Source organism: Tursiops truncatus, chromosome 13 (assembly GCF_011762595.2).
Source record: "Tursiops truncatus isolate mTurTru1 chromosome 13, mTurTru1.mat.Y, whole genome shotgun sequence".
Lineage (NCBI taxonomy): Eukaryota > Metazoa > Chordata > Mammalia > Artiodactyla > Delphinidae > Tursiops > Tursiops truncatus.
Window position 1 is genome coordinate 73,721,379 of NC_047046.1, and position 14,897 is coordinate 73,736,275.

Sequence of the window (14,897 nt, forward strand, 5' to 3'; positions counted from 1 at the left end):
AAAACTGAAATCTATGTCAGATTCCAAGTAAAACACCACCACAGGAGGATTTCTCAGGTGCTCCAATGACTGTTACATAACACACAGAGAAATTTTAGGAAGTGCATCTTCCTTCTGAGATTACTTTTCTTTGTTGAACTATGTATACCTCTCTGTTACGTGTTGGCACAGTTTCTTATCATAGGTAGGTTTGGAGCCCAGCATATAAACATTTTATTTTGGTGGAAGGAATTACAATTGGCAGAATATGGGTAGGGCTAACAAGATATGTCTTTTTAAAGAAATTAAAATGTCACCGCTGAAACTATAAATTGAATATAGTTTGCCAGTCATTGGAATGAATTCCTCTCTCTCATCTGAACTGGCATCTGCTATTAGGTGCACGGCATGAGAAGTGTTACACATTACAACTGACCTTAAGCTAATCCGCATTGACTGCTGTGCTAGGCTTAATAGAAAACTTAGCAGATCCATTAAATATTAAGTTTGGGACTAATCCTCAGTGTTTTAGGTGGCTAAAATCATTGAATTAGCCAAATGTGAATATAAACTTTGCAGTTATTAATAATTATGAGACAGCTTTTACACAGTAGCAGAGTTTTAGGGAAGGTCATTCATAGCCTTCCCCCCAAATAAGAAGGATGGATCCAGGACAAAGCATCCTGTTTGGCTTGCCCTCAACTGAACCCGGTCAAAATTGTCACTGAGTTCAGCACAGAAAGGGAAATAACAAAACATGAAGACTGAGAGAAACCTGGGTGACATTTGTCAGAGACAAACCTAATCTTTCCTTCAATATATATTCCTTGAGCATCTCCTTTGCAGAGGTAGTGAATCGTAGAATCCTTTCCTCCTTTACCTAGTAAGGTCACCCCACCCCTTTCTTCCGTTAAGCCCTCCTTGCCTCCTTGTTGCCACCCTAGGCTCGTGTATCATGGTGCTCTCTCCTCCCAACTTTGTTAACAGAGTTGGTTGTATGTAGCAGACTCTTCCTTAAGTTTACTCCAGCCCTCTAAATACAGATTTTGATTTAGAGGTAGAAAATGACCCTAAACTTGACCTATGAGAACTCTAAGATTTAAGGGACTTTCACTGGGAGACGATGGAGAGACTCTGAGCCTTGACAACATTATTTCTGACCCTGGGTTCACTCATCTCTGGAACCAGATGCATTTCATTTCTGGATTTCCCTGTTACTTAGGCCAAACTTTCCCCTTGATTCTAAATCTGGTTTCATTTGGGTTTCTGTCTCTTGCAACAAACAGACTGCTGATAAGTAAACTTATTATGAGTCAGGCACTGTTCTAGGTAGGTACTGGAGAAACAGTGGTGAACAGGACCCAGAGCTTGTATTGATGGAGCTTCCAGTCGTGTGGGGTGTGTGTGTGTGTGTGTGTGTGTGTGTGTGTGTGTGTGTGTGTGTGTGTGTGTGTGTGTGTGTGTGTGTGTGTGTGTGTAAGATGCTGCAGAGATTGCTAGAAAGAATGGCCAGAGATAACCTACTGATGGCACTTTTCATGGTTCTGACTCTTCCTCAATTTACTTGGGCTGCTGAATCTGTGAGGTATTTGCACTACATACATATGTTTCCAATGCTCGTTTGATTAAGGCAAGTTCTCACAGGTTTTTCGTAGGTGTGATCACGAGCCTCTGCTGGGGAATTCTTGTTCTCCTGCTGGAAGGATGAGTCCAACAGAGAAAAATATCTGCATCTATATAATAATATAAGACTGTGTGACCAAGAATCTGTGATCAGGAACTATGGTGGGATGATGGAAAATATAATCACCAAATGTAAAATCAGGATGGAGATGGTGAATGGCTATAAAGAAAAATCACCCCTTTTCCTGTTTTTCTGTAGTCTTACTACTCAGAGGATCCTCTGTACTCCAAATCAACGTGTGTGGACTTTCCTACATCAAGCAGTTCTGGGACACTAGCTGGGTACCCTGCAATTTAACTCAATTCTGACACTATCTACCTGGTGATAGCGTCAGATTCCAGAGGTTAAGGGCTCAGTTCCACAGTCTGCCCCTCCCTCCGACTCCTCCACTCCAGATGCCAATCTTAAGTGCAGGTTGTCATCTGTGCTTCTGAAAACCACTATAAACTGGAGATTCCCACGACCCCCTCCTCTGTTTTGTCTTTTTTTTTCAGGTTGGTGAATGATATTTTTTTTAATCTGTATTGGGGTATAATTGCTTTACCTCTCCCCTGGTTTGATTAATATGCTAGAGTGGCTCACAGAACTCAGGAAAACATTTTACTCCCTAGAGTACCAGGTTATTGTAAAAGAATGTAACTCAAAAACAGGCAGATGGAGGAGATGCATAAGGCAAGAGATGGGGAAATGGGCATGGAGGTTCCATGCCCTCTCCAGGTCACTGGTTTCTTCACATCTTCATCTGTTCAGCAAACTGGAAGCTCTCTGAACCCATACTTTTGAATTTTCATGGAAGCTTCATTAAACAGCCAGGGTTGATTAAGTCACGGGCCATCAGTGATTAATGAAACCTCCCCAGAGGTAGGATGTGTGTTAGGAGAGGGATGGAGTAGAGGTGGGGCTGAAATTTCCAAACCTCTAATCACAAGGTTGATTTCTTTGGCAAACAGCCTCCATCCTTAGGGGCTTTCCAAAAGTTACTGCATTAACATGAACTAAGGTGTGTTTGAAAGGGGTTTATTATGAATAATGAAAGACATCTTTCAGGAAATCTTGAGGGTTTTAAGAGCTCTGTGGCAGAAAGAAGGTTGAAGACCAAATGTATACATTTCTTATTATAAATAAAAATATCACAATGGTAAATTGGATTCTAATGGAAAACATTAATAGGATTTAGGAAAAAAGAATGGTAAAAGTTGAAAGAAAAGAGGACAGAGAAAACTCATATTTAGAGATTTCAATCTAAATTATAATCAGAGTCCCAGAAGGAAAAATAGAGCAGATGGAAAAATCAGTAGCAATAATCATAGAAATAAGAGAAATTGACCTGAAACACATACTAATCTACTAATGAAAAAATGGTCACCAAGTGTTCAACAAAATTAATACATATGAACCAACACCTAGAACTGTGTTTCTTCAAGTGTGTTCCACAGAACAATATTTTTATTTGATGCTTGTTGACCTGAAACAAACAGACAGATACTTCTCCAGCAAAGATGGGTTTATTCAGGGTTGGCAGAGAATTGGAATTCAGGGTCTCCAACCAAGGCGAGCCCCACACAGGAAGGGGAGAAGACCCGCCTTTATAGGGAGGAAAAGGAAGTTGGGAGGGCTATAATAAACAAAGAGTCCATGGCTTTTCACTGGCTGAGTCCTTGCCAGGAAAGAGGAGGAGTCTTTCTTGTTCCTGTTGGGCTTGGTCAATGTTGCAGTGTATGAGGCCTTCCCCTTCTGGTCTCCCAGCTCTATTTAACTGAGGTTTCTGTTTATTAGTTTTTTACATGCTCATTTGGAAAATGGTTTCATGGCCTGAAAAGTGTGAGAGATTTACATAATATAATGGCTTCTGAAATATTCACATTGTATATTTGCTAGTTAAATGAAGTAATCAGAAAAAACAAATTTAGAAAAATTCAGAAAAAGTCCAATTTATTTTAACCCAGTATGTCTCTAATTTATATGAACACTTTCAGGGGGTAATACTATCAACATGTATTGTAATAGTGTCGCATAGAACTTATTTTGATGAAACAGTGACATAGACATTTCCTGGCTACACTGTTAACTTTCCATATATCTATATATCTCTATCATCTTGATCTCTACCATCTCTATTTCTGTCTCCATCTATCTATACCTTCTACATAAGCATCCAGGAAGGGTTTTTTAAAAAATATAGATGAGTTCAAACATATTTATTGAAGCTGAATAAATGAAATGCCAGAAGACAGGGACATTTTATCTACAGTTTTTAAAGACAAAAAGTTGACTAAATTGAGTTATTCTTAAAGATGCAAAGGCTTAGCCTGTGTGCTATCCATATAGTCATTCTGAAAACGACTATGGCGTAAGAACTTAGACAACGTTAGAATTGGGTCTAAATTATTATTGCAATTATGGTTATAAAATAATGCAACAATTAAAACCTAACTCTTTTTAAAAAAAGTTTTATTGGGGTATAATTCCTTTACAATGGTGTGTTAGTTTCTGCTTTATAACAAAGTGAATCAGCTATACGTATACATATATCCCCATATCTCCTCCCTCTTGCGTCTCCCTCCCACCCTCCCTATCCCACCCCTCTAGGTGGTCACAAAGCACTGAGCTGATCTCCCTGTGTTATGTGGCTGCTTCCCACTAGCTATCTATTTTACATTTGGTAGTGTATATATGTCCATGCCACTCTCTCACTTCGTCCCAGCTTACCCTTCCCCCTCCCCGTGTCCTCAAGTCCATTCTCTATGTCTGTGTCTTTATTCCTGCCCTGCCCCTAGGTTCTTCAGAACCATTAAAAAGTAACTCTTAACTCTTAAATGATTAGAAATAATTTAAGAATCTCCAGATTATTTAAATGGAGAGTAGGAAGTTGTGGGAAGGGAAGTGCAAGGGATAAAAATGTGCTAACTTATAATTTTATAAGATGAAAGTCAGTAGATAATTTTTCTTGATATGATTTGGGAAAAACTAAAGTGTTTAGAATTTCAAAATATAAATATTCATAAAATAAGAAAATGGAATGACTATCTTCTAAACCTATGCATTTAAAAAAAGACAAAACAGGGGACTTCCCTGGCAGTCCAGTGGTTAAGACTCCACACTTCCAGTGCAGGGACCACGGGTTCGATCCCTGGCTGGGGAACTAAGAGAAACAGAGAAAAGAGTGAAATGGAGACATCAAGTGGTTATTTCTGAGATTATGAGTGATTTTTCCCCCTTTTCTGTCATTAAAACTTGTCGCATTTTCTTTATACTTGACACAAAATTTATATTACTTCAATAATTGCAAAAGAAATAGATAGGTGTTTGTATAATACAAAAATATGTTTGAGCATTAAAGTCAATGAATTTTGGCAATATATATCAAGTCTTAAGGTTTTTCATACCCTTTAAACCAGTAATTCCACTCTAAAAATCTCTTCTAATGATTACATCTGAAGCATGGACAAAGAATATAGAAGTCAGTTCATTTCATCTTTTTAAATGAAGATATAGGTTATACAAAATGTTTTAAAAATTGCCTATTTATATTTCACCATTTTATTGACTGAATTTGTGGTGGAATTTGGAAGAAAGTATTCTTGCAAATGAACTTTGTTTTTTTTTTAAATGTTTTTCCTCCCACTTTTATGACAATAATACATGTCCATTGAATAAAATTACAAAACATCATAAAAACAGAAAGATGTGTCAATGCTGTTATAGCAAAGGACACCACAGAGTGGTTAGGTACTATGCATATGGCAGGAAATGGTTTTCAAATGAGTGAGTCAGTGCATCAGAGAATAGGTTCTGGCTGACTCATAGGTTCAGTGAACTCCTCATGGCTTGGATTTATGATATTTCAATATCATAATGCTACATTACATAATGAACATGTAGCATTTATTATCAATAGTTATCCAATATTTCAATAGGTATCCTCTTACAAGCAGTTTCCATGCAAACATTGTGATATAAATAGGCCTCCCATAGAGCATATAAATAGCCTATGAATAAGGAAATGAATATTTTATAGCTCAGACATTTTTTTTGAAATTTTTTTAGTTTTTTGCGGTACGCGGGCCTCTCACTGTTGTGGCCTCTCCCGTTGCGGAGCACAGGCTCCAGACGCGCAGGCTCAGCGGCCATGGCTCACGGGCCCAGCCGCTCTGCGGCATGTGGGATCTTCCCGGACTGGGGCACGAACCTGCATCGCCTGCATCGGCAGGCGGACTCTCAACCACTGCGCCACCAGCGAAGCCCTTCAGAAAATTTTATGTACAGTAGTTTTATAATAGAGTGAAGTTAAAATGGATAATGGGGGGACTAGTACCGCTCTGTTTTGTTCCTACATTTTTAAGAACTGCTATACAGCTGCTGAAGGGCTCAAAGTGTCTCAAGACATTTGTCATTTAGTGTGCTGTGTAAACGAACCCTGGCACAAGCAGTAACCGGGCAACTTGAGAATGTCCCGCAGGAGGCAGGACAGGCTTCCTGGTACCAGATGGAAGCCCAGGAAACAGGGGAATAGCAGGAAGCGGCTAGAAACCTGGAACAATCAAAGACATTGGCAGGGGTTCCCAGGGAGTCTGTTGCTATTACTTAAGAAGGACAGAGTGGAGACAGGAGGGTGTCAGTCAAAGTAAATTCCTCTTAGGAATTCAGCCAGGAATTTAGATCGGGGAGAATAGGAACAAGAACAGTCAGCTGATGGAAGCTACTAGATGGAGTGTGTTAGTAATGAAACGAGAGGACGTAATACCTGAACTTTCCAGGTTTCCAGAGATATCGGTGGGGCCACTTTAATAAGAAGAGTCCTGGGGTTAAGGTCTCAATGCTAGGTGGTTACTTAAAGCAACATTGATGCTGAGACTTGCTAGGAGCCACAGGAAGAAGGAGTGGGGGTTTTGGTTGTGAGATCAGGCATGAAGCCTAGGCGTGAAAAAATTAGAGCAGTTTACTCCTTACTTCTAATACCACAACAAACATGGATGGCCTGGAAGGTTTGTTAAAACAGGTTGTTGGGCCTTACCCCGAGCTTCTGATTCTAGGGTGGAGTGGGGACCGAGAATTTGCATTTCTGACAAATTCTCAAGTGATATTGATGATGCCTGTCTGGGACCCACAACGTGAGACCAGCTGCATAGCAGATGCCATGTTATGCAGGAGACTGTGAGGAAAAAGCAAGGATATCAGTCATGAAGTAGATCGAAATGGAGTGAAATGCAAACACGTTGGAACCCCCCTGGAGGACACTGAATTCTTATTGGTATCTCTTGTAGAAAATGGTGCAGATTTCCAAAGAATTTATGTAGATACTGTACTTCAGGGAGATAGAGCATAACTCCTCCACTGCTTAAGTGTGGGATGTGCATAGCAACTTCCTTCCAAAAGGTGCAGAATGGAAAGAGGCTGTCTTAGGCCTTTGGGGCTGCTATAACAGAACACCATAGAGTGGGCGGTGTATAAACAACAGACATTTTTCTCACAGTCCTGGAAAATGGGAAATGCAAGATCAAGGGCCAGCAGGTTTGGTGTCTGGAGAGAGCTTCCTGGATGTCTTTTCCCTGTAATCTGTAAATAATAGTAATAATAATAATAAAAATAACGGAAACCTCAGTTAAATAGAGTTGGGAGGCCAGAAGGGGGAGCTCTCATACCCAATGAGGATAGCAGAACCAACAGGAAAAAAAGAGCTCTCTTCTTGCCTGGCAAGGACTCGGCCAGTGAAAAGCCATGGACTCTTTGTTCGCTATAGCCCTCCCAGCTTCCCTTTCCCCTCTGTAGAAGCGCTCTCCTTCCCTGTGTGGGCACACGTGCATACATGGGGTTTCAGACCCGGACTAACAATTTTCTACCGATCCTGAATAAACACGTCTTTGTTGGAAAAAATATCTGGCAGTCTATTTGTTTCAGGCCAAGAAGTCTTGCATGGTAGAAGGGGTGAGGGATCTCTCTGGGGTCTCTTTTATAAGGATACTAATCCCATTCATGAGGGTTCCACCCTCATGACCTAATCACTCCTAAAGGCTCCACTTCCTAATACCTTGGGGGTTGGATTTTTAACATATGAAGTTTTCTGAGGGGGGAACGTTAATATTCACTCTCTAGCAGAGGGGAAAAAGAGTTACTTTACTGTGGAGGAATTGGACAACTGTTTGGCCAGGTGATTGTCGTCAACGTCATCAGTGAGAAGTCATGTTGATAGGCACAGACCTTTATGTGGTAGGTTGACGTCCAAAATAGATGCCGAGCACATGAAAGATGAGGATGTGAGGAGAGCAGTGAAATTCCCTTTTAAATTTGTTCAATACCCTTAACATGTGATGACAGCATATTTATTTCTGTGGTCTTCTTTCCCCAAACACATAATTACAGTGTAGGCATGAGAAAAAAACATCACATTGTAAAGATCCCAGCTGAGGAACATTCTGCAAAATATCTGACACATACTCCTCAAAACTGTCAAAGTCATCAAAAATCAATAAAGTCTGAGAACTTGTCACAGCCAAGAGGAGTCTTAGGAGACATGATGACTAAAGGTAATGTGGTGTCCTGAATGGGAGCCTGGAAGAGAAAAAGGATGGGAGGTACAAACTGAGGAAATCTGAATAAAGCATGGACTTTAGTTAATAATAATGTATCAATATTGGTTCATTAACTGTAACAAATTTACCATGCTAATCTCAGATGATAATAATAGGGGTAACTGAGTATGAAGTACATTGAAACTTTCTGTACTAACTATGTAACTTTTTTTTTAAAACATCTTTATTGGAGTATAATTGCTTTACAATGTGTTAGTTTCTGCTGTATAACAAAGTGAGTCAGCTATATGTATACATATATCCCCATATCCCCTCCCCCTCGAGCCTCCCTCCCACCGCCCCTCTCCCACCCCTCTAGGTGGTCACAAAGCACCGAGCTGATCTCCCTGTGCTATGCGGCTGCTTCCCACTAGCTATCTCTTTTACATTTGGTAGTGTATGTATGTCAATGCTACTCTCTCACTTCGTCCCAGCTTACCCTTCCCCCTCCCCGTGTCCTCAAGTCCATTCTCTATGTCTGTGTCTTTATTCTTGTCCTGACCCTAGGTTTATTATGTAACTTTTTTGTTCTGAAAAATGTATGTTAAAAAAATATATATCCAAAACTTGGAAATGAGGCAATGAAAAGTGGTACACCATATTCCTCCTTGAAAGGGCACAGACCTTCACCTGGCAGGTTGATGTATAAAATAGACTCTGAGCTCATAAGAAGTGATAACGGGAGGAGGGCAGTGAAATTCCCTTTTAACTGTGTTCAGTACATTACATTTCATGATGTGCTACTTATTATCATCCTTGGAGAACTTTCTCTAATCATCTTATGAGGGATGGTTGTGTGTTTCCTGAGTCACTGATTTTTTTCAAGAAAGTCTATGGAAAGTCTGACTCATGCAACAGATGTGTGATCCACCCCAAGCAAATAAGCAGGGCATTATTATCAGCATGCACACTGTACTCCAACAATAATCCTTGTTTTAGCCTTTTTCTCACATTTTCTTTGAATTTATGGAAGCCGCATTTACTCTGTAAGTCAGTCAGTAAATAAATATTTGGTTTGCCTTTCTATTCTTTTGTTTTTCAAATTTTCCATTTAATAAATACAACTGATAAATATTTCTTTTTTGATCCATTTTGAGTTACATTCAAAGGAAACAACTTTTACAAGACCAATTTCTATTTTTTCTCTTCTAAAAGATAGTACTTCCCTCAACACTGCTAGTTCCTTAAATTACTATCTTATTTCTGCCTTTCTACCTCTCCAAAAATTCTCTAGAGGATTATTTTATGCAACACACAACTCGTGTGATCTTCTTTTCACTCATTAAAATACTTTTAATGAAATATTTCAACAACCAAAAACCCTCATTAAATGCCTTTGGAGGATGGTAGGAAACCAACTAATTCTTAAGTAAAGGGTAAGAATTAAGCATTTACTCTTCCTTCCTGTGAGAAATGTGCCTAAGGGTAACCAAATAGTTGATGAGGAGAAGTTTTTCTTTAAATAAGAGTTTCAGTTAATAAACGAAGAAGGAGTGATAGCATTATAGAATCACAATTTTATAACGTCTAATTAAAGGATTAGAAAACAATAATCAAGTACTGCTAACATCACAAAAATAGAGAAAAACAGAAATTATGTACTTCTTATGGAAACAAACAAAGCCACTGATGGAGTATTCTTGTCAAACATCAAACTGAATCTGATCAGTTCTCTAGATGTAATAACCAATTAGAGCAAATACAGGGGACAGAAGAACAAGTAAAATTGGGTGGGATCAGAAAAATTGACTGTGGAGAACCCTACAGGATAGATGATCACATTTCCTCAATATAGAACTTGCAAGGGAAAAATAAGTGGAGGGAAACCTATGGATTCAAAGAGATTTAAGATATTTTAGTCTTTCTGACTTACTTCATTCTGTAGGACAGACTCTAGGTCCATCCACTTCACTACAAATAACTCAGTTTCGTTCCTTTTTATGGCTGAGTAATATTCCATTGCATATATGTACCCATATGGTAGTTCTACTTTTAGTTTTTTAAGGAACCTCCATACTGTTCTCCATAGCGGCTTTATCAATTTACATTCCCACCAACAGTGCAAGAAAGTTCCCTTTTCTCCACACCCTCTCCAGCATTTATTGTTTCTAGATTTTTTGATGATGGCCGTTCTGACTGGTGTGAGGTGATACCTCATTGTAGTTTTGATTTGCATTTCTCTAATAATTAGTGATGTTGAGCATCCTTTCGTGTGTGTTTTCTTTCTGTTTCTTTCTGCCATTTTGGTTTGGTGGCTTTCTGATATTTTGTTTCCTCCTTTTTATGTTTTGTGTCTCTGCTCTAGATTTACATTTTGTGGTTACCATGAGGTTTGTACAAAACGTCTTGTAAACAGAATAGTCCTTTTTCTGCTTATCTTCATTTACCTATATGGGTTCCATTCTTTTCCTCTTCCCCTCTTGTTTCTTTGTTGTCTCAAATTATCCCTTTTTATGTTGTGAGTTTTTTTTTTTTTTTTGGCGGTACACGGGCCTCTCACTGTTGTGGCCTCTCCTGTTGCGGAGCACAGGCTCCGGACGCACAGGCTCAGCGGCCATGGCTCACGGGCCCAGCCGCTCTGCGGCATGTGGGATCTTCCCGGACCGGGGCACGAACCCACGTCCCCTGCATCGGCAGGCGGACTCTCAACCACTGCGCCACCAGGGAAGCCCTATGTTGTGAGTTTTTTTACTAAATGGAAGTAGCTCTTTTTCTGCTCCCTCCCTTTAACCTTTATGACATAAGAAAGTGTTGAAAAACCTATCCTGATAAAGAGTTTCAAATTTCTGATTCTGTCTGTCTGTTTATCACATTACTCACAGTTTCGTGTACTTTTGCCTTTTTGTTTCTGGTAGCAGAGCTCTTTTAAACATCTCTTGTAAGGCAGGTCTAGTGTTGATGAGCTCCCTCAGCTTTTGTTTGTCTGGGAAAATCTTTATTTCTCCTTCATACCTGGATGACAACTTTGCTGAATAGAGTATTCTTGGGTGACAGTTTTAATCTTTCAGTATTTTGAGAATGTCATTTCACTGCCTCATGGCCTATAGAGTTTCAGCTGAGAAATCTACTGATAGCCTAATGGGGGTTCTTTTGTAGGTCACCATTCTTTTTCCCCTGGTTGCCTTTGAAATTCTTTGTCATTGACTTCTGACATATTTAATACAATGTGTCTGGGAGAAGGTCTTTTTGCATTGAGGTATAGGTGTTCTCTTAGCTTTTAATTCCTTCCCTAAGTCTAGGAATTTCTCAGCTCTTCTTTCTTTTTTTAATTGAAGTATAGTTGATGTACAATGTTGTGTTAGTTTTTCCTTAAATAAACTCTGCTCCCTTCTCCCTCTCTTCTCCTGCTGGGATGTCCATTACCATAATGTTGCTCGAAATTCCTATAGGAGTTGGATAGATCTTGTTGGATTTACTCAATTTTTTGTGCCTTATGTCTCTTTCTTCTTCTACTTGTATCATTTCTAGTTTTCTATCTTCAATCTCACTAATTCTTTTATATGGCTTGCTCCATTTCCAGTGCTTTCTAATGCATTTTTTCCATCTGGTTTATTGAGTTTTTCAGCTCCAGAATTTCTGTTTGCTTCTTTTTGAGAGTTTCAATCTCTTTGGTAAAGTATTCTTTCTGTTCATTAATTTTATTCCTGAGCTCAGCTTTCTGAGTTTTCTTGTAGCTTGTTGAGTTTCTTCATGACAGCCCTTTTGAATTCTCTGTCAGTTAGATGACAGTGTTCTGTGACTTAAGTTTGGTTTCTGTAGGATTGTCGTTTTCTTTTCGTGGTAACTGTATTACTGTGGTTCTTCATGGTGCTTGATGGGTTCCTCTGCTGGTGCATTTAAAGTAGCCAACGCCTTTCTACTTGATTATAATGATTCAATAGGTAAGAAATGAAACACTTTTCTTTTGTTTCCTAGTAAGTGATGCTATAGCCCAGGCTTTTGGTTTCTCTTACCTCACTGCCTCTGGTTCTGTTTGAGAGTTAGCACTTTTCACCCTCCATTGCCTCTGTCAGAGGTGTCTCCTGATGCCCTTGTTATCCCTTATTGTGCTCCATGGGTGCCTTGTTACTGCCAGTGCTGTTGGTGTTGCCTCCTGGGGCACCAGGATGGTGGGCTCTTCTGTCATATCCAGGATCCCTTGAGTTGCAGGCTCTGCTTCTTGCAGGAGGTGGGCAGGTTCGCATGAGTGCTTCTGCTGTGTCCTTTGTTGTATGGTTCATGGGCTCTGCCACTGCAGGTGGTGGGGGGACAAGGGGCTGGAGTCATGGGCTCCTCAACAGCTGGAGGGTTGGAGTCCCAGGCCCCACTGCCACTGCTGCCCAGCTACCTGTGGCTATGGGTACCACTGTGGCCAGGAGGCCAGGGTCACGTGCACCACCTCCCCTGCTGCTACCACGTTCTCTGGGGCTGTGGGCTCAGCTGCCATGGCTGGAGGGCTGAAATTGCAGGCAGCTGTTCTGCGGATTCTGCCTCACTTAGGTGTTCCAATCCACCCAACTTTAGATGTTCGGGTGTGTGAATTTCTCCAGCATCTTGCTGTTTTGGGCAATAGCACCTTTGCTGAGTTGTGGATGTTCTACTAGTTGTAGGTTGAAGGGGACAAAGGGAACAGTTCTTTCCACCATGCTGCTGACGTCACTCCCAGAAGCTTTAATGTTAATTAAAATTTATCCTTTTTAAATGATTTGTTCTTTTATAGATTTAATGAATTTAAAGAAAATTCTAAAAGGGGATTGAGACAATTTATATTTGTCTTTCCAGACTAGAAAAATCCAAAATAAATTTTTTTGGTTTTGGTATTTTGCTGTTTTAATTTTGCACTTATAGTGCAAACACTTTTATTCTTCATGATGTGAGAGAATTAATAAAGTAAATTTTTGGATTTATTTTTGGCTATGAATTTCCATATTTATCAATAGCAAGTAGTATCAATATATCTAGTATTTGTTCAGCACCAATTATCTCAAAAGAGATAGACTAGAGATTTGTCTTCAATGGCTTTCCAATCCAATTGAAGGGGGAGGATAAGATTATTAACACAAAATAACCATGGAACAATGTAAGGATCAATCTGTGTGCTATGAGGAAAAAAGCTGATATGCTATGGATAAGAAAGGAGACATACATCGAACTGAAGCATTTATGGTATCCTTCATACTATGGGTGGGATTTGATCATATTGATGGATTTGCTAGGAATAAACAGAGGAAGGTGAACACACGGTGGGGTAAAAACCGGTGACAATAATGTACATGGTCTCTTGGTACATAAATTGGGACACCAAATACCACGAAGTAGAACATTTGAGACAGAAACCAAGTCTGGATTAATACCATAAACTCGCGCCTAGCACAGGGTACACACATAGTGACGAATAAATACGTACTGTATTAGTTGCATCATTAAAATAATCCATTATGGGGAGAAAGAGCCAACTTTGGATTTTGACTGCCAGGCCAAAAAAGTTAGATTTTGTGTTGTATGTGATGGGAAGACATTTTTTTTCTCCTACACTTACTAGTAGCTAACACGTTGGTCACATCCTAGGTTAGAAACATGGGAACAGTTGGATTTGCATCTTGATTTTTCATATGTAATCAACTTTTATCTTTTCCTACTTTGAAGCAACTTAAAAATTTTTCTTTCTTTTCTGTCTTCTCACTGCCAGTACTCCAAATAAGACCACTATCCAGTCACAGCTGTGGTACTGTTGAAGGTTCCTCGTGATCCTCCAGATCTGTCCTATATACACTTCCTAGGCTAAAATACTGTCGGCATAGCTTCACTATTGCTCGACAGTATACAAAAGCTCTATACTGCCTTTAAGGTACATTTCAATCTTCTCGCTTCTAAAGTCTATATTGTCTATTCCTTATTTCTATTAGTTTTCCACATCTCCCTGCAGAACCTCTCCTTTCAGTCATTATGTTTATTCTCAGTGTCCCCAGATCATAGGAAAGTTTATTCTAGACTAAGTTAATTTCGTCATCATAATATCCCAGTGGAGAATGCTGTTCTCCTTTTCTTCTATTTAGACTTATCTCATCATTTATTAGTTTTTTCAGCTGGTGCTGCTTCAGTCAAGAAAACAAAAATGATTTCAGAATGCTTTATCCCATTTCCCTAAACCTAAGTCGTAGGTTTGACATAATTATAGAGTGCTGTTCACAAGATAATTCTTTTTTCAGTTTCATTGTGGCACTTTATCTTCATCTTTTTTATTCCCTATTAAAAATAACATCAAAAAAAACCCATCTATTTTTTCCCCTACTGATTACATATGTTCATTGTATGAAATTTTGAAGTTACAGAAATGCATAATGAAGAAAATAATCACCTGTAATTCTGCAACACACTGACTTCCATGGAAATCACTTTTTTGTTTTTATGTATATTTTTCTATAAATTTATTTATTTATTTTTGGCTGCACTGGGTCTTCATCGTTGTGTGCAGGCTTTCTCTGGTTGCTGCGAGCGGGGGCTACTCTTCATTGCGGTGTGCGGGCTTCTCATTGTGGTGGCTCTCTTGTTGCGGAGTGAGGGCTCTAGGCGTATGGGCTTCATTAGTTGTGGCATGTGGGCTCAGTAGTTGTGGCTCACGGGCTCTAGAGCGCAGGCTCAGTAGTTGTGGCACACGGGCTTAGTTGCTCCGTGGCATGTGGGAT